The sequence below is a fragment of the Myotis yumanensis genome, unplaced genomic scaffold (assembly GCF_028538775.1).
Source record: "Myotis yumanensis isolate MYYU_CA2020_CCGP unplaced genomic scaffold, mMyoYum1.0.hap1 SCAF_11, whole genome shotgun sequence".
Lineage (NCBI taxonomy): Eukaryota > Metazoa > Chordata > Mammalia > Chiroptera > Vespertilionidae > Myotis > Myotis yumanensis.
The window spans coordinates 37,022,164-37,045,608 of record NW_027223762.1 but is presented as its reverse complement, the minus strand read 5'-3'; the positions used below and the strand labels follow the sequence as shown (position 1 = coordinate 37,045,608).

Below are 23,445 nucleotides of genomic sequence, written 5' to 3'. Positions count from 1 at the left end.
GATTTAAAACAAACCTATGCAGTTCTAAGGAGGAAGATAAATGAGATGTGACTTAAGAGTAGTATTGGGAAAATGTTCATATTTAACATAAAAGGTTTAGAATAGCTGACTGGTGTAATAGCTTCTACAACCTCTCTGGTTAAGTGTGGATAAATGTTTTAAGCCTAAAGTTGACCTGCTAACTCACATTCTCTAAATAAAACTACATACTTAGGATGAAAACAGAAAAATAGAACAATTGCAAAATGATAATCATAAAAAAATACTGTGGCATCTCTTAAAAATATTATTGGTACTTAAAGATGTAATAGATAAAGACTGGGGAACAATACGCTAGAACCGTTTTATCACTTTCTACCTTATTGCTCCACTATCCCTGGAACATTGCTTTTGTTCAGGATGGCTCAACACCCACTAAAGCAGCCACTGGAAAGGGGAAACACAGTGGAGGGGTGAGGGGTGGTGTGAGGATAGGTGGGCGTACCCCAAAAGTTGTAACTGCCATTTCAGTTCATATCCCATTTGCCAGAACATAGTCGCATGGTCACACCCAGTTACTAAAGAAGCTAGGAAATTTAGTTTTTGGTTGGGTACCCATGGGCTCAACTAGAAATTATTACAGAAAAAAGGGGGAATATATATTTGGGGAAAGCTAGAAGCCTCTTCCCAAAGTTTTCAGCAGCATTAAAATCCTATCATGTGCCATGCACTGACGCATTTTACTCTGAGGTGAGTGGAATCATGTCCTCCTTTAGAACCTATTACTCTTAAGTTAGACAGAATTCTTATTGGCTTACAGGGCTTCCCAAGCCACTGCAGATTAGGAGGACGTGTGAGAAGCAGGCATCTTGACAGTTGCAAAAATTAAGAACAGAATGTCCAGTAACAAACATGGACACATAAAACGCCAAGGTAAAAACTAAGCTGGCAGTTCAGAGGAATTTGATCCAGGGGCAACCAGTCCTGTGAACTTTAGTAGCCCCAAGGCGCATCGCTCATTTAACAACATTACCACACAGTAAAATAGTTAGATTTAGTAACAACAGTCCAAAGTCTTCCATTGTGGTTAAAAGAGAAAACATGTTGGCACTCGGAAAGGGGTAAGCTTCATCAATTATCCGGAAAATTCGTTTAAGTAGAACGGCCTATAAAAGTGATCATGTCAAATAAAGGAGAGGCCCCACTACTCACAATACTCTTCACCTTTATCTGATCACCACCTCTGTATTTGTATAGGAAAATTCTTTCTAAGTTCCATTTCCGGTATCTAGAATTATATATTGTCTCCGAATGGTTGGCATTAGTAATATTTTGTTTAAAAAAAACAACTGTCTGGGCCCTGGCCAAGTAGTTCAGTTGGTTAGTGTTGTCCCCATACACCTAGGTTGCGGGTTCAGTCCCTGGTGAGGGCACATGCAAGAATCAACCAATGAATGCATAAATAAGTGGAACAACAAATCTCTCTGTGTGTGTCTGTCTCTCTCTCTCAAAATCAATTTTTAAAAAAGTGTCTGTGTTAGCCAATCCCAAAATATTTCAAATTGTAAACATAGAAGAGTTACTCCCCATCCCCACCACCCTGTGTAGAGTACAGCACCTTCTGATTACATACACTAGAGCAGTGGTCAGCAAACCACGGCTCGCGAGCCACATGCGGCTCTTTGGCCCCTTGAGTGTGGCTCTTCCACAAAATACCATGTGCGAGTGCACACGTACAGTGCGATTGAAACTTCGTGGCCCATGCGCAGAAGTCGGTATTTTGTGGAAGAGCCACACTCAAAGGGCCAAAGAGCCGCATGTGGCTCGCGAGCCGCAGTTTGCCAACCACTGCACTAGAGTATTGTTAAATATAGGATTGTCAAAAGGATTCTCCAGTTCTCATATTTTTAAGCTAACTGACATCATCACTAGCTAGTGGTGCCATTCTGATTCATTAGCCTTGAATGTTCTTTCCCATTTCCCAATCTGGCAAACTCTTACTCATTTAAGACTCAGGTCTGTTACAAAATAAAATTTATTACACATGTAAAGCATGATCCATAAATGGAAGAATTCACAAATTAGACCATCAGTTAAGTTTGTTCTTCGAAAGATTATCGTTGAAAAGATGAAAAGACAAGTTACAGACTTGGAGAAAATAATTGCAAACCACATATAGACAAAGGGCTAGTACCCAGAACAGCGATTTTTAGCTGGTGTGCTACAAGACTTTTCAAAACATGTAATGCATGCCCTGGCTCAGCTGGTTGGAGCACCATCCCATACACCAAAAGGTTGAGGCTTAGATTCCCAGTTAGGGCACATATCTAGGTTTTGGGTTCTATCCCCGTCGGGGCATGTACGGGAGGCAGCTGATCAATGTTCTCTCTCTCTCTTTTTCTCTTTCAGAAATCATAAACATATCCACGGGTGAGGATTAAAAAACAAACAGACTATGCAAAAACTGACCATTTTGTTAGGGGTACTGACCTCTTTTTTAGATTGTCAGATTTTAAAAAATGACAATAGCCAACACAACAACAGCCATCCAGTGTGAATGAATCAAAATTATACCTTTTTTTTGTCAGATCAGCAAAAAATATAATTTTTTTTTTTTTTTTTGGTGTGCTGAACTTTAGTAATTAATTTATGTGTGCCATGAGATGAAGAAGGTTGAAAATCGCTGGTCTAAAATATATATATTTAAAAAAACTCTGAAAAGTAAACAGTAAGAAAAATCAAATTAAAAAGTGGTCAAAAGACATGAAGACATATTTCACCAAAGAGGATAGACAGGTGGCAAAAAGATGTTCAACAACATTAGATTAGAGAAATGCAAATTAAAGGCACAATGAGATACACACACCTCTCAGTATGGCTAAATAAAAAAATAGTGACGACACCAAATGCTGACAAGGATGTTAAGAAACTGGGCCACAGATATATTGCTGGTAGGAATGTAAAACTTTGCAGACACTTTGCAAAACAGCTTGGCAGATTCTTTAGTAATTGTATATCTGAGCATTTATCTCAGAAAAATGAAAGCTTAAGTTCATACAAAGACCTGTATATGAATGTTTATAGCAGCTTTATTCAGAATAGCCTCAAACTGGAAACAACTCAGATCCTTCAGTGAGTGAATGCAAAACTAACTATGGTATGTTCAGCGCTAGTCAGCAACGAAGACGAACTAACTAGCGATAGATGCCACAACCTGGATGAATTATGCTGGGTGAAAAAAAACCAATCCCAAAAGATTGCATACCGTATTATTCCAAGTACATAACATTCTTGAAGTGACAAAATTCTAGAAATTGAGGAGAATTGAATGGTTTCCAGGGGTTAAGGAAAGGGAGGGGACTGGGAGGGGAGTGGGTACGACTATAAAAGGGCAACACAAGGGATCTGTGTGGTGATGGAAAAGTTCTGCATCTTGACTATGTCAATGTCAACCACCTGCGCTGTAGTTTTGTAAAATGTTACCTTTGGGGGAAACTGAGTAAAGTGTAAATGGTATCTCTCAGTGTTGTTTTTGACAACTGCATGTCAAAATACAATGATCTGAAAAGGAAAAGTTTAAAAAAATGTGAACTCCTTAGAACTCCATTGTACTGTGAACTTCACGTGGGAAGGGTTATCTGTATTTCACCTGCAGGTAGTACAGTGCCTGACTCATAGAAGATGCTTTAAAAATGTTTGTCAGCCCCGCCAACATGGCTCGGTGGTTGAGCGTCGATCTATGAACCAGGAGGTCACGGTTCAATTCCCAGTCAGAGCACATACCCTGATTGTGGGCTCGATCCGATTAATGATTCTCTCTCATCATTGATGTTTCTATCTCTCCCTCCCTCTCCCTTCCTTTCTGAAATCAATTAAAATATATATTTTTAAAAATGTTTGTGTGTTGTAAGTGAGAGAGGCCGCACATTTGAATGTAACCCTATTAAGCACCCGTAACTGGCAGTATATCCCAAAACGAAGGGTATTTTTCTGCTGACCAATTCATTTAAAAACTTTCTATTGAGCATCTACCTTATGGTAGTCATTTTTCTAAATGCTGGAAATACAACAGTGAACAAAATCAGGGGGGAAATTCCCTGCTTTTATTGGGGTTCACAGTTTAACTGGCACAGAAGACAATAAATATAATGCATAAGTTAAAGAATGAATGCTAGGAGGTAAGTTCTATGGGGAAATTTTTAAAGCAGTGTTTAGGGGGTGAGGATATGGAAATGGCTCAGGAGTGAGTGGGTTGTAATTTGCAATTTTAAACAGGGTTAAACGAAGAGACAGTGTTATTTGAGCAAAGTCTTGAAGGAAGTAGGAGAAAACCCATGGAGGTATGTGGAGGAAGAGAGCTCTAGGCTTAAGGAGCAGCCAGTGTAAAGGCTTTGAGGTGGAACGATGTCTAGTATGTTCAAGGACTAGCAAGGAAGTGAAGCCAGCCCTGGTGGGTTTGACTCAGTGGATAGAGCCTTGGCCTGTAGACTGAAGGGTCCCGGGTTCAATTTCGGTCAAGGGCACAAGCCCGGGTTGCGGGCTCAAACCCTACTGGTATTCTCTCTCATCATTGATGTTTCTATCTCTCTCTCCCTCTCCCTTCCTCTCTGAAATCAATTTAAAAAAAAAAAAGGAAGTGAAGCTAGTTGGGGGAGAGGAGTTTGGTGATGAAGGTAAGAAAGACAATGAGAGTCCTGAACTTGTAGAACCTTTAGCAGTGGTTCTCAACCTTCCTAACCGACCCTTTAATACAGTTCCTCATGTTGTGGTGACCCCCAATTTCATTGTTACAAATTGAACATAATTAAAGCATAGTGATTAATCACAAAAACAATATGTAATTATATATATGTTTTCCGATGGTCTTAGGCGACCCCTGTGAAAGGGTTGTTCGACCCCCAAAGGGGTCGCGACCCACAGGTTGAGAACCGCTGCTTCAGAGTGTTATAAAGTCTTTGGATCCTGCTTTGAGTGAAATGATAGGCATTGGAGGATTGTGAGTGGGTGGAGGGACATGACCTGGCTTATTTAAAAAGGGGTCACTCTGGCTGCTGTGTTGAGAATAGACAGTAGGAGAATGGGGCAAAAGCAAGGAAGAGTATTTCGGAAGCCATTTCAGTATTCCAGGCAAGGAGTGATGGTGATTTGGATTGGGATAGTAGCAGTAGAGTCATGAAAAATGGTCCATTTGTATTTAAAGGCAGAGCCAACAGGATTTGCTGCCAGATTGGATGTTGGGTATGAAGGAAAGAGGAATCAATGATGACTCCAAGGCTTTGGAGCTGAGGACTTAAACAAATGGTGTTGTCATTAACTGAGAAGGGAAAAAACTGCAAGGAGGAAGTTGAGGCGTGCATGTCGAATTTGAGACATCTGAGGGGAGACGTTGAATGGGTGGTTGGATGTTCCAGCCTGGCGTTCAGGGAAGACTTACACAGACTGGAGATATAAATTTGCAAGTTGTCAACATTTATATGATATTTAAAGCCCTGAGATTAGATGAGATCTCCAAGGGAGGAGTGCATATAGTGAAGAAGTCCAAAGACTGAGCCCGAGACTTTTTAGAGGTCAGGGAGAGGGCGAGGAATCAGCTGAGAGAGGCAGAGAATGTATGGCCAGTGAGAGGGGAAGAAAACCAAGGGTGTAGCATCCTAGAAGCAAAGTGAACAGTGTTTCTTGGAGGAAGAAGGAGTGACCAGCTGATCAACTTTGTAGGTCAGATCAGATAAGAGAAGAACTGAGATCTCCAGACATCAGACAGGAAAAATTTTAGTCATTAAACTAATCTGTGGCTCATTACAAGGACAAAATTAAGCTTCAGAAGATTTGTTTTAAAAAGTTACTCTTCGCCCAGCCTGTGTGGTTCAGTGGTTGAGCATCGACCTATGAATCAGGAGGTCATGGTTCGATTCCTGGTCAGGGCACATGCCCAGGTTGTGGGCTTGATCCCCAATGGGGGCCATGCCAGAGGCAACTGATTGATGATTCTCATCGTTGATGTTTCTCTCTCCCTCTCCCTCTCCCTTCCTCTCTGAAATCAATCTATAATAATAATAAAAGCATAATATGGTAATTAGACTGGATGGCCGAACAGCAGAACGATCATCCGGACGATCTTCCGGACAAAGCTGGGACTGCGAGGGCTGAGCCCCATGCACGAATTTCGTGCATCAGGCCTCTAGTAAGAATATATTTTTAAATAAAAAGCTACTCTTTGGTTCCTCAAATCAGTTCTAGAATTATCATAGCAATTCCACTTCTAGGTATATATCCAAAATAATTGAAAGCAGGAACTCAAACAGATACTTGTGTGTCAATGTTCACAGCAGCGTTATTCACAGCAGCTAAAAAGCAGAAGCAACCCAAATGTCCATCAACAGGTGATAGATAAAAAAAAGATATTATTCATTCTTTAAAAGAAATGTAATTTTAATACATGCTACAACATAGGTGAACCTGGAAAACATACTAAGTGAAATAAGCCAGACACAAAAGAACAAATATGGTATGGCTCTACCTATATAAGGCACCTAAAAAATCTAATTCACAAATACAGAATGTAGAATAGAGATTATCGGAGGCTAGGGGCAGGAAGGAATGGAGAGTTGTTGTTTAATGGGTATAGAGTTTCTGTTTGGGATGATGAAAAAGTTCTGGAAATGGATAGTGGTGATGGTTGTACAACAATATGGATGTACTCAATGCCACTGAATTATACACTCTAAAAAGGTTGGAACGGTAAATGTAAATTCCACAATAAAAAGAAAGTGTAGGATACAAGTAAAACACTGCATAAAGTGAAACTGATTATATATATATATATATATATATATATATATATATATGAACAAAATCAATTAATGAGATAAAAATACTATTTTTTCACTTATTTCTGATCTAAGAACTAAGTTTGCTTTAGGCATCATCTATGGCCTGGCTTTCTTTGTACATTCTTTAGTACATGTTTGTTATATTCCTTTCTTAATGGCTCAGGCCTTAGCCATTACAGTGAAAAAATATATATCCCCTTATGAAGGTCATTACTATCAGAAGGGCAGGAGAAAAGCCAATTGTTACAGAGTAATCCAACTAATTGTAATTTTTGGAAAAAGTTCATCTTTTTTTAAAAAAAATCTATCATCTGCCCTAGCAGGTTTGGTTCATGGATAGAGCATCAGCCCGCAGACTGAAGGGTCCCTGGTTCAATTCTTGTCAAGGGCATGTACCTCGGTTGCAGGCTTTCTCCGGTCCTGGTTGGGGCATGTGCAGGAGGCAACTAATTGATGTGTCTCTCTCACATCAATGTTTCTCTCTCTGTGTCTCTCCTTCCCACTCTCTCTAAAAATCAATGGAAAAATATCCTTGGCTGAGGATTAACAACAACGAAAATCTATCATCTATCTATTCTCTCTCTCTCCTCCCCTTCAGAAAAACCTTTCTCCTATAACATGCTTCTTTAAAATAATGTTCCTTGAATGCACATGTAAATAATTTTCCTGCTATGGCCAGCGTTTTTGATAACTCAGTGGAGAGAACCATGAGTCCTGGGAGGTTTTGTGGCACAGCATATTTAATAACCGTGACAACTCAAGAATTTTAAGCAGACTCGCCTCCTTGTCTGGGATCTGTCGGCACCAGTGTGTCTCTGCTGGCAAGCCCTTAAATGTACTATTTCAGCCAAAACTGTGCTAATAACGGCCTACCAAATTTTAACAGGACATTTTTAAGACTTGATATACTCATGATTAAAAAAAACAATCCTCCCCGCCCCCCCATTTTTTTTAGAAAGCTGCCACTCTCAAATATGTGGCAAATTAAAAAAAAAAAAAAAGGTCTAAAATTGCTTTACAGCCTTGATGAAACAAAGACTGGTGTGTTGGTGTGGCTGCAAGGAGCTCTGCGCTGCTTTTGTATGATTTCAGAGGTGCATTTCGATGGCTGCAAGATAGATGACTGCCAGATGCAGTTTGACATAGATTCAGGCAGCTGCTCCTGGGCTGGTTTCATTAGCCGGTAAGTGCGCCCGAAGAAGCAGCAGAAGCAGCAGAGCGAGGCCCCAAATGCCAAAATGACAGTGAGGACAGTGGAACAATACAATATTCACTAAGTGATTTTAATCTCGGAGATTAAATGTCACCCAATTAGTTTGCAGGTTTTAAAAACCAACTCCATTTAGGGCCCAAGTCTTTTGTCCATTGGGGGGAAAAAAGTTTTACTTAAAAACATTTTTTTAAAAATTAGTTTGAAAACAAACAAAAAGTGTTGTAAACCCATTTTGGTAATATACAACTAAAAATCATGTCAAACCCTTCAACATACAAAACATAGTAAAAGAAGCATATTCATTATTGCAACCAGGCAGATATTCCCCAGTAATATTGTTGGTTTGTTTCTCTGTCTTAAAATGCAAGTCTTGGATGAGCTTCCCAAGCCTTTTTCACCTTTAAGAGCCACCCCTTGTCCCACCTGCACCACACCCATTCTTCTTCATAGAAGGACCCAGGTCTCAAAACAAAAATTTGCTTTTGAGACCTTATGATCTGCCTAGCTATTAATGAATATGTACTCAATCACATAATTGTGAATTAAAAAAAAATTTTAATGAAGAATTTTTGCTCTAACTACTTGTGGGGTCATAAGTAATTATGAAACTCACTCCAGAACTTCCCATATTTGATTTCACGTGTTTTCTCATCTGAGAAAGGGAACTTTTTTTAGTATATTATTTAAACTTACTAAACTTATCTTTCTTTGGTTTTCTGAAAGAGTGCTATAATCTAATCCATCAATGATGCAACCACTTTCTATGGGATAATTTTTTAAATTAAAATTTACACAAAATAAATAATTGATTGGACATGTACATGTTTGAAGACTGTAAATCTAACAGTCTCTGCTTTTTCTTATTTAGTCTTAGGAAGGTAGTGTACCACTTACAATAGTTCTGAGGCATTACAGTGTATTTCTCATTTTTTCTCCAAATGAGTGTGTGCTAAGCTCTCTTAATAACAATGGGGGTTGTATATGTGCTCAGAGAAGAATAGCTTTCATTGTGTCCTAGTATTTTTAGTATTTTGCTTAGTAATAATGCTGTAATACTTATTTTTTTCAGTCTACCGAATGGTTAAAGATCTAGAAAAAGGCTCTAATTGAGTTACAAACTATAATGTTAATTAATGGCTACATGATAACCGACTGAATTTGAATATGTCCTGGGCTTGAACATGTTGCATACATGTTCTCCGAAAGTTTGATTTCCTTGGGACAAAGCTATCCATCTGTGGACTTATATTTGAATTAAAAGTAATAATTTTAGGTGACATGCTTTTATAATGTTTGGGAGTTGTTTCATAGTGATCAGAGCTCTGCCTCTCACCCCTTCCCTGTTTTCTTCCTCCCTTCCTCTCTTGGTCTAGCACTGACAACTTGACCTAAACATTGAGACCTTTTCTGTTTCATTGTACGTAGTACCCATAAGGGCTACGCTTGCAAACCTCCTTGATAAGGGGTGAGTATTGGATTAATGAAGAGTCTGGCTCCGCACACTCAGTTTGGTTGAACCTAAATAGACTCAGATGGCATTTCTCATGAACAGCCTTTACAAACCTACCTCACCTTTCTGAAGGATCTCTGGAAGGACAACATGAGGCAGCATTTGTAACACAAGTTTCATATTCTATATTTCTTTCCCTTACCTTATGCAAATATTCTCTGGAAAATTTCTTTTAAATTTGTGACAAAAGTTAATAGGTGTAGAAAAGAGATGGGGATTTTCAGAAAACAGTGCTATATGGATAAGTCCAAGATGCCATTATGGTTGTTGTTATTATCAATCCATATAGAACTATTTTAATTATTAATAATCATTTGATATTTTAATTTATCCCCCCCCCACAATGAATCATAAATTTTAGCTGCATTCTCTTACCGTATGGCAAATTCTATTAATATAGCTATATATTTATGCTATATCTATTCCGCTATCCCTCATTCTGGTTTTTATTTGTTTGTCTTTGTGTTATTTTGGTGGTAAAATACATATAACATACCATTTAACATCTCAACCATTTTTAAGTGTATATTTTAGTGGTGTTAAATACATTAATATTGTTGTGCAAACATTACTACCATCCATCATAATTCTTTTCGTCTTGTAAAACTGAAACTCTACTATTAAACAGTAACACCCTATCCTCCCCTGCCCTAACCCTGGAGGCCACCATCCTTTCATGATTTTGACTAAGTACTTCTATAATTGGAATCATATAGCATTTGCTTTTTGTGATTGCCTTATTTCATTTAGCATGATGTCTCCATCCATGGGTGAGGTTCATCCATGTTGTAACATATTACAGAATTTCTTTCTTTTTGGTTTCTTTTTAGGTTTTCTCTCTATTGATATTTCCATTTTGTATACAGCTCAAGTCTCTATCTGATATATGTTCATTAGGTCTTTTTCAAGGACAGTTTCTACTGATTAATTTCTCCCCCCTTTGAATTGACCATGCTTAACTGTTTCTTTGTATGCCTTGTGATTTGTTGTTGTTGTATCTAATAATGTGGTAGTTCTGGAAATCAGATTCTCCCTCTTCCTCAAAGTTTGCTGGGGTTTTTTTGTATTGTTTTTGGTTTTTTTGATTGTTGTAGTCTGTCTCCTTCTCAGCCTAAGGTGTAAGCTTAAAGCCTTCTCAGGTCTTTTATGAGACTTTCTCTGGATGTGCATGGTCACTTTCTTATTTTCTCTGTCTGTTGCAGTGAGTTTTTAACATCCTAGTTTTTGATCTCTGGCTCCCAAAAGGGGAGAAAGTGAAAAATGAAAGGGGAGTGGGAGGGTGCTGGCCTTTTAAATCACCTGGAAGTCACTTCAGTTGGAAGAGAAGGATCTTGCTCCAGGAGCAAGTGCACAGCTGGGGCTGAGGGATGGGTAGCTGATACTGTACTAAGAGCTGAAATTTGCCGAAACCGGTTTGGCTCAGTGGATAGAGCGTCGGCCTGCGGACTGAAAGGTCCCAGGTTCGATTCCGGTCAAGGGCATGTACCTGGGTTGCGGGCACATCCCCAGTAGGAGATGTGCAGGAGGCAGCTGGTCGATGTTTCTCTCTCATCGATGTTTCTGACTCTCTATCTCTCTCCCTTCCTCCCTGCAAAAAAATCAATAAAATATATTTAAAAAAAAAAAAAAAAAAAAGAGCTGAAATTTGCTGCAATAGACCGTACAAGCTCCCCCCCTCCCCCCGCCCCAATTGCAAGCCTTCGAAAGACTCCATAGGTTCAAAACAGTTATATCAGATATCCTGCCAGCATGATTGTTGTCTAGTTGGAGAGACAGATTCCCAGTGCTTTCTACTCTGCCATCTACCCCAAACCATTCTGTTTTGGGTAGCTCTGTACTAAGCTAAAATACTTGATGTTCTGACACCTTTATAGATGAGGTGGCTACATTCCGACTGTGATCTGGCTGTGAGATGTCCCTGGGGAGGATAGTTCTTCTTGAATAAAAGGGGAAACCAAGTACCTTTCAACCAACTTTCCAATCCTGAATGACCTAATCTCAGACATCTAATTTGTGAGGGGAAAAAAAACCAAAACAACTCATAGTTATTAGCCACTGTTAGTATTTCTTTACTCATAGCTAAATGTAAATCCTGATATACAATTCAAGCCCATAATCCATCAACCTGGGTAGAAGCATGGGCAGATGGAAGTATTTGTGTCCGTGATGAGTACCAATATTTTTCAGAGCTTTCTACATTTTTGTGTACATTCTCCTTTCCTTTGGGTTCATTTTCCAAGCATTATTAACATTTTCTAGGCAGAAAAAGAAAGTACTGTAGCCCAGTTATAGTAGTGAAAATAGGAAGATGCATGCTGGTTGCTCCTGTTACTTATATTTTAAAGCCATTGAAGACAGTAGCTGATTCTTCCTAGTCTTTATTATATTTTGTTATGTACACATTCCCATTAGAAAATAATTCAAGCAAAGACACAAGACGGAGGGGATCACAATTAATTTAGAATCCAGAGGTCTCACCGTTAGAACCCTTTCTTAAACTTAGACTAGGGCACACTGGACAGTTAGTAAATGTTAGTTGGGCAAAGAAAAAAAATGGTGGGGTTGGCTTCATATTGAATTGTGGGGACAGAGGTACATTTTGAATGCTAGTCAGATGGTGAAATTTATTCACTAAAAACATCTTTTTCCTGCACTCCAGTCTGATTAATGCTTTAAGTGAATGGAGTTCCACCTCATCTCTAGTGTGCTCTAATGTGCATCCCAAACCGTCCATAAGGTTCATTACAGTTGGCAGCAATGACCAGGCCTCCTGGGGATAAACAGGGGAGCTCTCCTTCCAACACCAGTGGCCACCAGCACAGCATTGAACTTAATGAGCATTATATAATTAAGTTATTATTAATAACAAAAATAGTTACCCTTGTGTGTCGTTTTCAGAGACTGTGCTAATTCCTTTACATACATCATCTCATTTAACTCTCACAATAACACCATGCCTCAGGTCCTGGTTCTATCCCCAGTTTACAGTTGAGGAAACTGAAGCTTGAGCAAGTTGCCTAAGGTCAGATAGCCAACACATGGTCAAGCTGGAACTTGAAACCCTGTTTGTCCCAGGAATATTTTGACTCCAAAGTTAGTGTTCTTGGCATGACGGAAAATGTTGACTGTATTGCTTAATTACATTTTAAATAATCTCAAAATACCCTGTATTTTGTACTTCGGTTTTTCTGCAAAGAGCCAAAAGATAATAGTATAAAAATGGCCTCACTCACAGTGAAGACTTTTTCACTGTAGATGTAGAAAAGATGATTTCTGACTAAGGGTGCCTTTAGATAATCCTTTTTTATTTACTTCAGTTGCCTGACGTGTGCTCTTCCTCAGGTGGGAGGGTGGGGTGGGGTGGGTCGGAGGTGGATGAACATGCTCTGCCGGAGTCACGCGGTGCGTGGAGGGGTCAGAGGAGTGAGAACGTGCACTGCGCAGTGCAGCTTCACACCTGGTGGGTGCATCACTGAGGTGCCCGCCGGCAGCCTTGGTGAATCACGGCATTTTCAGCTCCGTGTGTGTCATCAATGCGTGTGGGCTGAAACTGCACAGAGACATAGTAGTCCACTAGAGGTGCAAGTAGAATACACCAGTGGGGTAACTGTACCACTCCATATAGCGACCGAGTACGTGTGGAACCCGCACATTTTGAGCTTTCGGTGTTTAGAGCGAATGACTTTGTTGACTAGCTTTTTCTTAGCACTTTTAATTTATTAAAGTGTTTAAGATTCAGTAATAACATTTTACTCTGAGCTAAAGCTTTTTATAGAAACTTAGCCCATGTGTGGGCATATTAAAAAGAAAAAGATAAGATTTTTTTAAAGATATGTTAAAATTGTCCTGATTCATGCTGGTAGGTAGGTAGGTAGATAGGAGTTAGATAGGTCAACACACTGAAAGATCCCATCTGAGTTTGTTTTCAGAAATGTAATTTGGCAAAGAGTCTTCATTGGCTGGTTAAGTGAAGTGTGATATTTACAATAATGTAAATTTGACCGTGGAAACTGGATCTGGAATCGGGGCTTTACTGCTTGGTTATTGTGGCATCTTGAGGGAGTTTTCTCTGAACCTCGGTTCCTCAAGAGCAGTGGTTCTCAACCTGTGGGTCGCGACCCCCTTGGCGGTTGAACGACCCCTTCACAGGGGTCGCCTAAGACCATCCTGCATATCAGATATTTACATTACGATTCATAACAGTAGCAACATTACAGTTATGAAGTAGCAACGAAAATAATTTTATGGTTGGGTCACAACATGAGGAACTGTATTTAAAGGGCCAGAAGGTTGAGAACCACTGCTCAAGAGTGAAAGAGAATAGTAGCAACTGGCTCTTGGGGCTTTAGGGAGTAGGGATCAAATAAGATGATGAGGTCAAGGTGCTTTATAACGTGTAAATAAGTAATTATGCAGACTTAAAGGTGTGGTATTGTTATCCTTGTAATACTCCACAGCCAGCAGATGGACCGATCTCACACCATCCTTCATCCATGAAGGTGACAATGTCAATTTCAATCTCTCAAACAACACATATTGAGCTCTTACGATGTGTGAGGACTTCCTTCACATCGGCAGAACTCATGCATAGATTTACAACAGCTCTGGTTTATAGAGTGATATTTATATAGCCTGCAGGCATTCTGTACATGTGCATTTTAAATATATTTGAAGTTTCTCTTTAAGCACCCACATTTTTTAATGTAAGCTTGTTCCATAAAAATATTTTCCTGTGTCATTACTGTTGTTGTTAGTATTACATTTTCCCCACGAAGAGCACTGAGCACAATGCTACCTTTCCTTCATGATTGGAGATCATTTAAGTTGCTGAGGTATTCTCTTGGAACACAGAGTCTTAGGGCAGAGCTAGTGAGGGGCACGGTGCTGTTTGCCCCTACTTTAAATGATCGCACATCCCTAAATTTTTTCAGTTTCTTGTACCAACATTTTTCAATCTCCTCCTTTTCTACTTGTTAGTTTATTTTTCCAGTATCATGTGCTTGCCTCTTTTAATCTAGCCTCCCCTCTGATTTCCATTGACAATTTATGGTTTGAGGTAAAAAAAAAAATTAAATCACCTTTAACATAAACACTCAGGGCATACATGATGATGCATGAGATTCGACACATGGGCTCTGTGATTTCTCCTTTTTTCTCAAGGATTTATTTTTGTTTGCTTTTTTTAGTTCCAAGTAACTGGAGGAATTGTTTTGCCCACCACCACCATTTACTGTCTGCATCAATTTCCTCTAATAATCACTAGTGATAATTAAATAAACCATTCCCAATTATAAAATGCTCCCACATACATTGCCTCCCTTGATCCTCACATGATCATTAGAGATAGGCAGGACATACGTTACTCTTATATTTTACAGATAAGAAAACTAATGCATAGTTGGAAGTTAGTGGATTTTAGCCAGAGGTTGCAGCTGGATCTCCTAGGGAGGTTTGTTCCCCCATACGTGCCTGGTGCCTGTACCTGGATATCCCAGTTCCACAGGTCTGGGCCAGGACCCAGGTAAATATATTTTGAAAAAAGATCCCAAACAATACTAATGTGTATAGCTTCTCACTGGTCCTTTTCCCCATCCTCCACACCCCCATCTCTGTTCCCACTGAGAACCACTGGGTTAAGTTTTTATGAGCAGTAAGTGATTTACTAAGATGCATTCACTTGCAGGTACAGAAAAACCAACAGTAGCTTAAACCCTTGATTATTACTGGTCCCATAATCAACTGATGTGGTGGTGGTGGTAATAGTGCCCCACCCCCCCCCCACCCCCCCACCATGTTACTTTACACGGTAAAGAGACTTTGCAAATGTGATTAAATTAAGGATCTTGAGATGGGGCGGTTTTCCTGCATTATTATTCTGGGCTCCATGTAATTATAAGGGTCCTTCTAAGAGGGAGGTAAGAAGGTCAAAGGCAGGAGGAAGTGGGATGACAGAAGCAGAGGTTGGAATGTGTTGTGAAGATAAGAGAAGGGGCCAGAAGCCGAGGAGTGCAGCTGTCTTCTAGAAGCTGGAAAAGACGAGGAAACATTTTCCCTGGAAGCCTCCCGAAGAAATGCAGCCCTGTTAACACTGTGACCTTACACTTCTGACCTCTAAACTGTCAGAGAACCAATTGGTGTCACTGAAAGCCGCTGAATTTTTCAGAATTAGTTACAGCGGCAATAGGAAACCAGTACATCTGGGAAATGTAAAATACAGATTCGTAAGCCCCTCCCACAGAGATAACGTTTTAGCAGAGCTGGGTGGGGCCCATGGATGTGGGGTTAAGTCAGTCCCTAGGTCAGCGGTTCTCAACCTGTTGGTCTCGACCCCTTTGGGGGTCCAAGGACCTTTTCACAGGGGTCGCCTAAAACCATCAGAAAACACATATATAATTACATATTGTTTTTGTGATTAATCACTATGCTTTAATTATGTTCAATTTGTAACAATGAAAATACATCCTGCATATCGCATATTTACATTACAATTCATAACAGTAGCAAAATTACAGTTATGAAGTAGCAGCGAAAATAATTTTATGGTTGGGGGTCACCACAACATGAGGAACTGTGTTAAAGGGTCGAGGCATTAGGAAGGTTGAGAACCACTGCCCTAGGCGATTCAGCGGCCTGTGGTTCTAGGACCTCACCTATAGTTACAAACCCTCATAAGGCCATTTATATTGTTCCCTCGGAGGTCTGGAGGAAGGTAGTCCTAGCATCAGTTGTTCTCATCAGCTCATCAGCTCAGTGATGTCATCGAGGACCCAGGCTCCACCTCGAACTGCACCCCACCACCCTAGCAGATGGACTTCTGTCCTTAGCCTTCTTACGTCATGCACACAAGATGGCTAGCACGGCTCCCGCCACCACATCCTCGTCCTCACACAGGCAGCCTGGAAGGAGGGCGCTGCCCCTGCATGAGTGTGTGGCCCTCACTTTGTAATCAGGCAGGGAAATTTCTTCCCCCGGGCTTCCAGCCGGCTTCCCCTACACCCGGTTAGCCAAAACAGCATCGCCTCGCTGCCTCCCGCAGCGCAGGGGCTAGGCAGCAAAGAAACCTCAAGGTAATGGCTCAAAACATTATCCTGTTCTCCTCCTCCTCCCTGGGAACCTTTGCATCCCTTCACACAGCACTTACCTCTCATCTAGCTGTTGCCTCCCTCCTCCACCATGATCCTTTAGTGCCAGGTCCTTGTACCTTTTAAAATCACTTCACGTACCACCAGAGGCACTCTTCAGTTGGAACAAAAAAAAAAAAAGTATCATCTTATTTAATCTGTTTAGAACCGCGAGGAGGGTAATATTTCCTCTTTTCTACAGTTAAGAATGGGGGGTTGAGAAGCAGGCCCACGGTTTATAAGTGGAAAGTTCGTAAGAGGCAGCTTTGCCTTCGCAGTGAAGCTCAAGCTCTGACCCATTACACCTACCCAGGGGTTCTCAGTTGTTTAGTGTTAGTAACACATTTTCAAATAGTATTAGAATTTTTTACTCACTTGAAGAGATTAAACACTCAAAGCAACACTAAGCCAATCAATCATTACCACCCAGTTTTGGGAGAGGAGTGACATGATCTTTTGTTTAAAAAGGATCCCTGGCCACTGTCTTGAGAATACACATTTAGGGGTCAAGAACATTGCAATAACCACACCCCTCCCCATCCTCCCTCTCCTTCCACTCTCCCCTCCATGGGCATCGTGAGCCCTCAGGCATGCTCCCTGCTCAGGGCCTGCTGGTATTTTCTGTTTGCTCTGCCATGAAAACGCTTACGCTTGGCCCGAGTCCTGATGACCTTCAGCTCTTCTCTCAAATGTCATCTTCTCAGTGAGGCTTCTTCAAAACTGCGCCCCGCCCCACACAGCACACTGAAGCACACGTTCTCCATCTCGCTGCCCTCTTTTATGTGCCCCAAAGCACTTCACTGCTAATATGTCCTGTAATTTACTAATCCGATGTTCTCTCTTTCCCCTCACTAGAACATAAGGGTCACGGCAACAGGGGTTTTTGTGTGTTTTGTTTGCTGCCACATTCCCAACTCATAGAACCTAGGGTACAGTAGGCACCTAGCTCTGATTAGTTCTACGGAGTAAATTCCTAGAAATGAAATGACATTACAGTGGACATTTAAAAAAATTATTGATACATGTGACCCACCCTGCCTTCCCAAGTTTGAATCCTTTAACAGTTGACACTTGAACCATGCAGGGTTAGGGGTGCCCCACAGTCTAAATTTGCATCTAACTTTTGACTCCCCCAACACTTATGGTAACTGTTGACTGAAAACTTCACCGATAACATAAACCTTACCAGTAACATAAACATAAACCTTACCAATAACATAAACAGTGATTAACACATATTTTGTAAGTTCTAAGTATTGTGTACTATGTCTTACAATAAAGTAAGCTAGAGAGAAATGTTACTAAGAAAATCATAAGAGAAAATTCATTTACAGTAGTGTACATATTTATTGACCAAAAAAAATCCCCATATATGTGGACCCATGCAGTTCAAACCCGTGTTTTTGTTTTTTAAATATATTTTTATTGAGGAAGAGAGGAAGGAAGAGAGAGAAAAATAGAAACATCCATGAGAAAGTCATTGATGGGCTGCCTCCTGCATGCCCCACTCTGGGGATCCAGCCTGCAGCCTGGGCATGTGCCCTGACTGGGAATTGAACCATGACCTCCTGGTTCATAGGTCGACGCTCAACCCGTGTTTTCCAACTGTACACTCTTATCAGTGGCTATGACACAGCCCAGTCCACTGTGCCCTCACATTGTTACCAGTTTTAACATATCTGTAGCCAGCTTGGTATGTGGCAGTTATATTTCTTTTTAATTTATGTTGCTTTGATTAGGTGGATTTGCATTTGCTTTTCCAAGCATTTCTTCCTTTGATGACCGTTAGTTTGTATCCTTTACCCATTTTTCTAATTTCCTTTCAGTGTCTTCTATTTTAGTGTTGGTGTTTTTCTAATTGATTCATAAGATGACTTTAGGCTGTAAGATTACTCTTTATTTATGTTGCAGATATTTCTCCAGTTTATCATTTTTCTTTTAATTTTGCTTATGTTGTTTCTTTTATTTTATATATTTTTATTGATTTTAGAGAGGAAGGGAGAGGGGGAGAGAGATAGAAACATCAATGATGAGAGAGAATCATTGATTGGCTGCCTCTTGCACGCCCCACACTTGGGATCCAGCCTGCAATCCCGGCGTGTGCCCTGACCAGGAATCAAACTGTGACCTCCTGGTTCATAGGCCAATGCTCAACCACTGAGCCACACCGGTTGGGCGGTTGTTTCTTGATACTTAGTTTTTCTAGTGTATTCTGTTTTACTTACCTACCTCTAAGATCAATTATTTATCTGTAATTTCTTTTAGTTCTCTTACATTTAAAAAATATGTTTTATTTTTTAGTTAATCCCTAGTGTTTTATCACATTGTATGAGGCAAGAATCTAAAATAAATTTTCCCCTTGAAATAGTAAACTGTTGCACACACCTTCCTTTCTCACTAACAAGAATGATCTTTATACTAAGGTCTATTTCAAGTTTTTCAGTGCAGATACATTTATATTTTTCTTTTGTCAGGACCCAACTCTTAATTATTACAGCCTTTTTCTTTCTTTCTTCTTTTTTTATTTTGTCTATCCTCACCGGAGGATATCTCCCTCCACCCTCCAAGTGGGGGAGAGAGAGAAACATTGATGTGAGAGAAACCAACATCAATATGAGAGAAACACAACAATTGTTTTGTTCCGGCACGCGTCCATACCAGACTGGAGATTGAAGCTGCAACTCAGGTACGCGCCCTTGACCGGGAATTGAACCTGCAACCCTTTGATGCTTAGATTGACCTCTAACCACTGGAAAACACTGGCCAGAGCTATTACAGCTTTTTGATATCTGCTTTTAAGATTTATCTTATTGTTTTCTTCGTGTGTTGGTTATTCTAAATAAATTTTAGGATCACTCTATCAAGTTCAGGAATAGATGTGGAGTTTACATCCCTAAAATAAAACTCACATCATGTCACTCCCCCGTGGAAAGTCATTGAGTACCTCCTTACCACCTTCAGAATATAAAGGCAGACCCCTTAATATAGGGCCCAAGACCTTCCTAGATGTGCCCAGTCAAACTCTAGTCTTGTGTGTTGCTCCTCCTTGCTTGAATTTACACTTTAGATCTGCACCCATATCCTGTGCTATTTCTCACCTCCCCATCTCTGCTGCTCCATCTGCTTTTGATGGCCTTGGCTAACTCCCATGTATCCTAAGACCCCTCACCACCTCCCTGACTTCTTTACACTGGCCAGGGTATGTGTGTCCATGGTCATCCTGTGTATGTCTCGATCCCAGGCAACCTGTTGCATCGGTGATGGAATGAGTTAGTCTTTCCTGGTTGTTAGAGTGCTGCTTGTCACGCAGTAGGTGGTGTGGATGGATTAGAGAAAATCCATGACTGGAAATAGGGAGATGGATTGTTACAATCAAGTAAAAGATGTTTAGGGGTCTTGACTAGGACTGTTACAGGAAAAATAGAGAGGGGGGGACATATTTGAAAAACATTTAAGAGAGAAAATTGACAGGACTCTGGTTAAATGTGAGAAAAGGGGGAAGAGAAGACACTTTGAATCTTAGATTTCCAGCTTAGACACCAGGGTACCTTGTGGTGCCTTACCCATATTTAGGCATTCAGGAGGAGGGTCAGATTAGGACAGTTATAGATGTGCTGTGAGTTGGAGATGCCTTTATGATACCCAGTAGAGATGTCTAATAAGCAATGGGATAAAAATAGCCTAATTATATACTTTTATTATTCAAACCAGGACCCTTTTGAGATTGAAACAGGGTGCTATTAATTATGCCAGAACAAGAATAGACTAGGAATGACCCTGACAAACTGGAATATATGGTCTTTCTCTCTATAAAGGTCAGATATGAAGTTAAAGAGAAAAGTCTAGAATGTGGTGAATGATTTGTGAGCCATTAGCATATAGATGCCCTGAGAGTGAGTGAGTTTACCTAGGGGAAGTTTATAAGATAAGAAGAGGAGAAGGAGCAAAAACAAAGCCATAGGGAATATGGACATTTAGATAGTAATTTATCAGTTGGCAATTTTTTCCAAAACAATTGTGTCTCCAAACTTTCCTGAAGATTGTAATACCAACCACCCCCTACTCCCTACTCATCTCCATAACCCTCTCTGGTCCCAAATTGCAACCTAAGGTAATTTTTTTAAAATTGGGAACTAAAGGTTTAAGGATGAGCAGAGGAGGAGAGGAGCCAGCAAAACAAAACAAAACAAAACAAAACAAAACAAAACAAAACAAAACAAAACAAAACAAAAAAACTATAAGTGGCCAGAGAGATAAGAACCAGGAGACTACAGTTCAACCAAAGGTACTGAAAGAAATGGTTGGAGGTGGTCAGTAATGTCAATGTCAAATGCTACAGAGAGGCTCAGTAGTATAAAGAACAGAGAAGTGTCAACTGGCCTTGGCTTTTCGGGGGCACTGGCGCTCTTTTCTGGGTGTGGTCAGCAATGGTTGTCCTGCAGACGCCAGAGGAAGTAGGAGGGACTAACACTGTTGAGGGCAAAGACAGGAGTAGCCACCAGCATTCCTGCAGCATTGCAGCTGGGGAGGATTGTTTCCTGTTGCAAAAGTGAAGACAGAGAGCATGGCGTCTGTAATTTATTGACCGCAGGAAGGAGCCAGTAGAGAGGGCAAGGCTGGGTGTATGGAGAGGGAAGAGATCCCAGGCTGCCTCACAGTTAGGCTGTTTTTCTCAGGCCCATTTTCTTGTCAGGACTACCTGTGCCTACTATAGTTGAAAACCACCAATTCCTTTCAGTTGGAGTCACTTTGACTTTGAAAACCACCCATTCAGATGTCTTTCTTTCCTTTTTTAAATTTAATTATTTATTTTTAAATATATTTTTATTGATTTCAGAGAGGAAGGGAGGCAGAGATAGAAACATCAATGATGAGAGAGAATCATTGATCAGCTGCCTCCTGCATGCCCCCTACTGGGGATTGAGCCTGCAACCTGGGCATGTGCCCTTGACCGGAATCGAACCCGGGACCTTTCAGTCCACAGGCCGATGCTCTAGCCACTGAGCCAAACCGGCTAGGACCATTCAGATGTCTTTCTATTTGGTTAGCTTGGGTCTAGATTTTTCTCCCTCTTTTTCACCATAAACTCAGATGGGGAGCTTTGGAGTAGAATGTAAATTTACCTTCAGGTTGTATTGATTTGCTGAAATGTCACTGGTAAAGTGTTGATAACCTTCGACCAAATTTACGGGTTAATACGATATATCCTTGTTGATAGATTTAGAAACACGTACTGCAGATGATCATATTCCTTTCAAACATATATGTGAGTGTTTATGTAGCACTGTATGTATTAGAAGGAAAAGTAAGTTTTAAACTGAGAATTTATTATTTTTTTTTCTTGAGACACTCCATTAAGAAAAAGAAAAGTTAAGTTTTGGAATAGAAACTGTTCCATTTTCTGGTCTACTATCTCCTAGTAAGAAATTAGTGATAAGGTTAACTTCCTCGGAGGGAAGAAGGCAAGGACACCCTCAGAAGGAAAAGAGAAGTTTAATTGCCCTGCAAAGGCCCAAACATGCTCTGAAAAGTAAAAATTTCAGGCTTAATGTGCAGGGAACAAAAGGCCGTTGTGAACTGTGTACAAGAGTTGGTGAGAGTTTGTATTCTGCCCCTTTTTTCTGTGGGAGTTATTTCCTGTTGTTGACTAGCATTCTTTATTTAGAACTACCTAGCTTCAGAATGCCTGCTAGCGCAGAAAAGTGTGTATTTAAAACATAGGCTTATTTCAAGACTATCTCTGAAAAAAAAAGTCTCACTACCCATGCACTGAGACGACATCTCGTTCCCAAAGGTCAATAGAATAAAAATAGTTGTGGGCTTGATTTCTATGATGCCCAGAGCAAAAGACATAAAATAAGGAAGAATCAAAATGCATTTGGTATAGCAGTCAGTGGTCACCTGAACACCAAGTGAAAGATGTATTTTGGGGGAAAGTGTGTTTCTGTAGTTGTTGCTTTTTAATCAACAATAAGATTTCACTTTTTAGTGTTAAATGAGTTATTTGGCAGATTGAGAAGTAACAAGAAGCCTTCCATATTTTGTGAGGATGCCTTTATCCTTTCTAATAAGATAAAAGTTAGCCTGGCAGATGAGAAATATACCCCAGGCAAAAGCTTTAAACCAATTATTCTCTTATACTTGCCCTATCAGACGGGCTTTCTATTTAGAACTTTACTCTAGCATTATCAGTCTACTAGAGGCCTGATGCACAAAAATTCGTGCAAGAGTAGGCCTTCCTTCCCCCAGCTTCCCTCTGGCACTCGGGACCTGGGCTTCCCTCCTTTGGTCGCCCGCAGGCACCTGGGACCCAGGCTGGCTTCCCCCACCCCACCCCCCACCCCACATCCCCTCCTCCGCCCTGGCTTCGTCAGGAAGGATGTCCGAATGACGTCTGGAAGATGTCCGATCTAGTTAGCATATTACCCTTTTATTATTATAGATTATTGAAAGAGAGCAAGCAAGAGAGAGAGAGAGAGAGAGAGAGAGAGAGAGAACAACAATATATCTAAAGGAGTGAAAGGAATAAGTTATTACTGAAATATTGGGATATAAATAAATATATGAAATGCAAATGTTTTATTAGTAGATATTAGAAAGTGTAGGGAAAAAATCTTATGAAGTTCTACTTCATAGGAACTATAAGGAAGAAAATAAAAACATTTTTAACCTGATGAAATCAATAAATTCAAATTGTTTATTATAACATTTATTTGCTTTTTCATTTTTTTACCTTGATACATATTTTATTAAATACCTACTTCATTAGGTTCTATGCTGTGCATAGACATG

At 40.2% G+C, this 23,445-nt stretch overlaps 1 protein-coding gene across 2 annotated transcripts in view; it reads left to right on the top strand.

Moving 5' to 3' along the window:
- Nucleotides 1–23,445, top strand: part of SERTAD2 (SERTA domain containing 2) — a 110,020-nt gene that overhangs the window by 53,292 nt on the left and 33,283 nt on the right. Inside the window, exon 1 of one of the 2 annotated variants that reach the window (XM_070429347.1) lies at nt 19,262–19,339. The exons of the other annotated variant lie outside the window; for it this stretch is intronic. The gene's annotated coding sequence lies outside the window, so the exon portion shown is untranslated. Of the gene's footprint in view, nt 1–19,261; nt 19,340–23,445 lie in introns of those variants that run through there. 2 annotated transcript variants of the gene reach the window in all.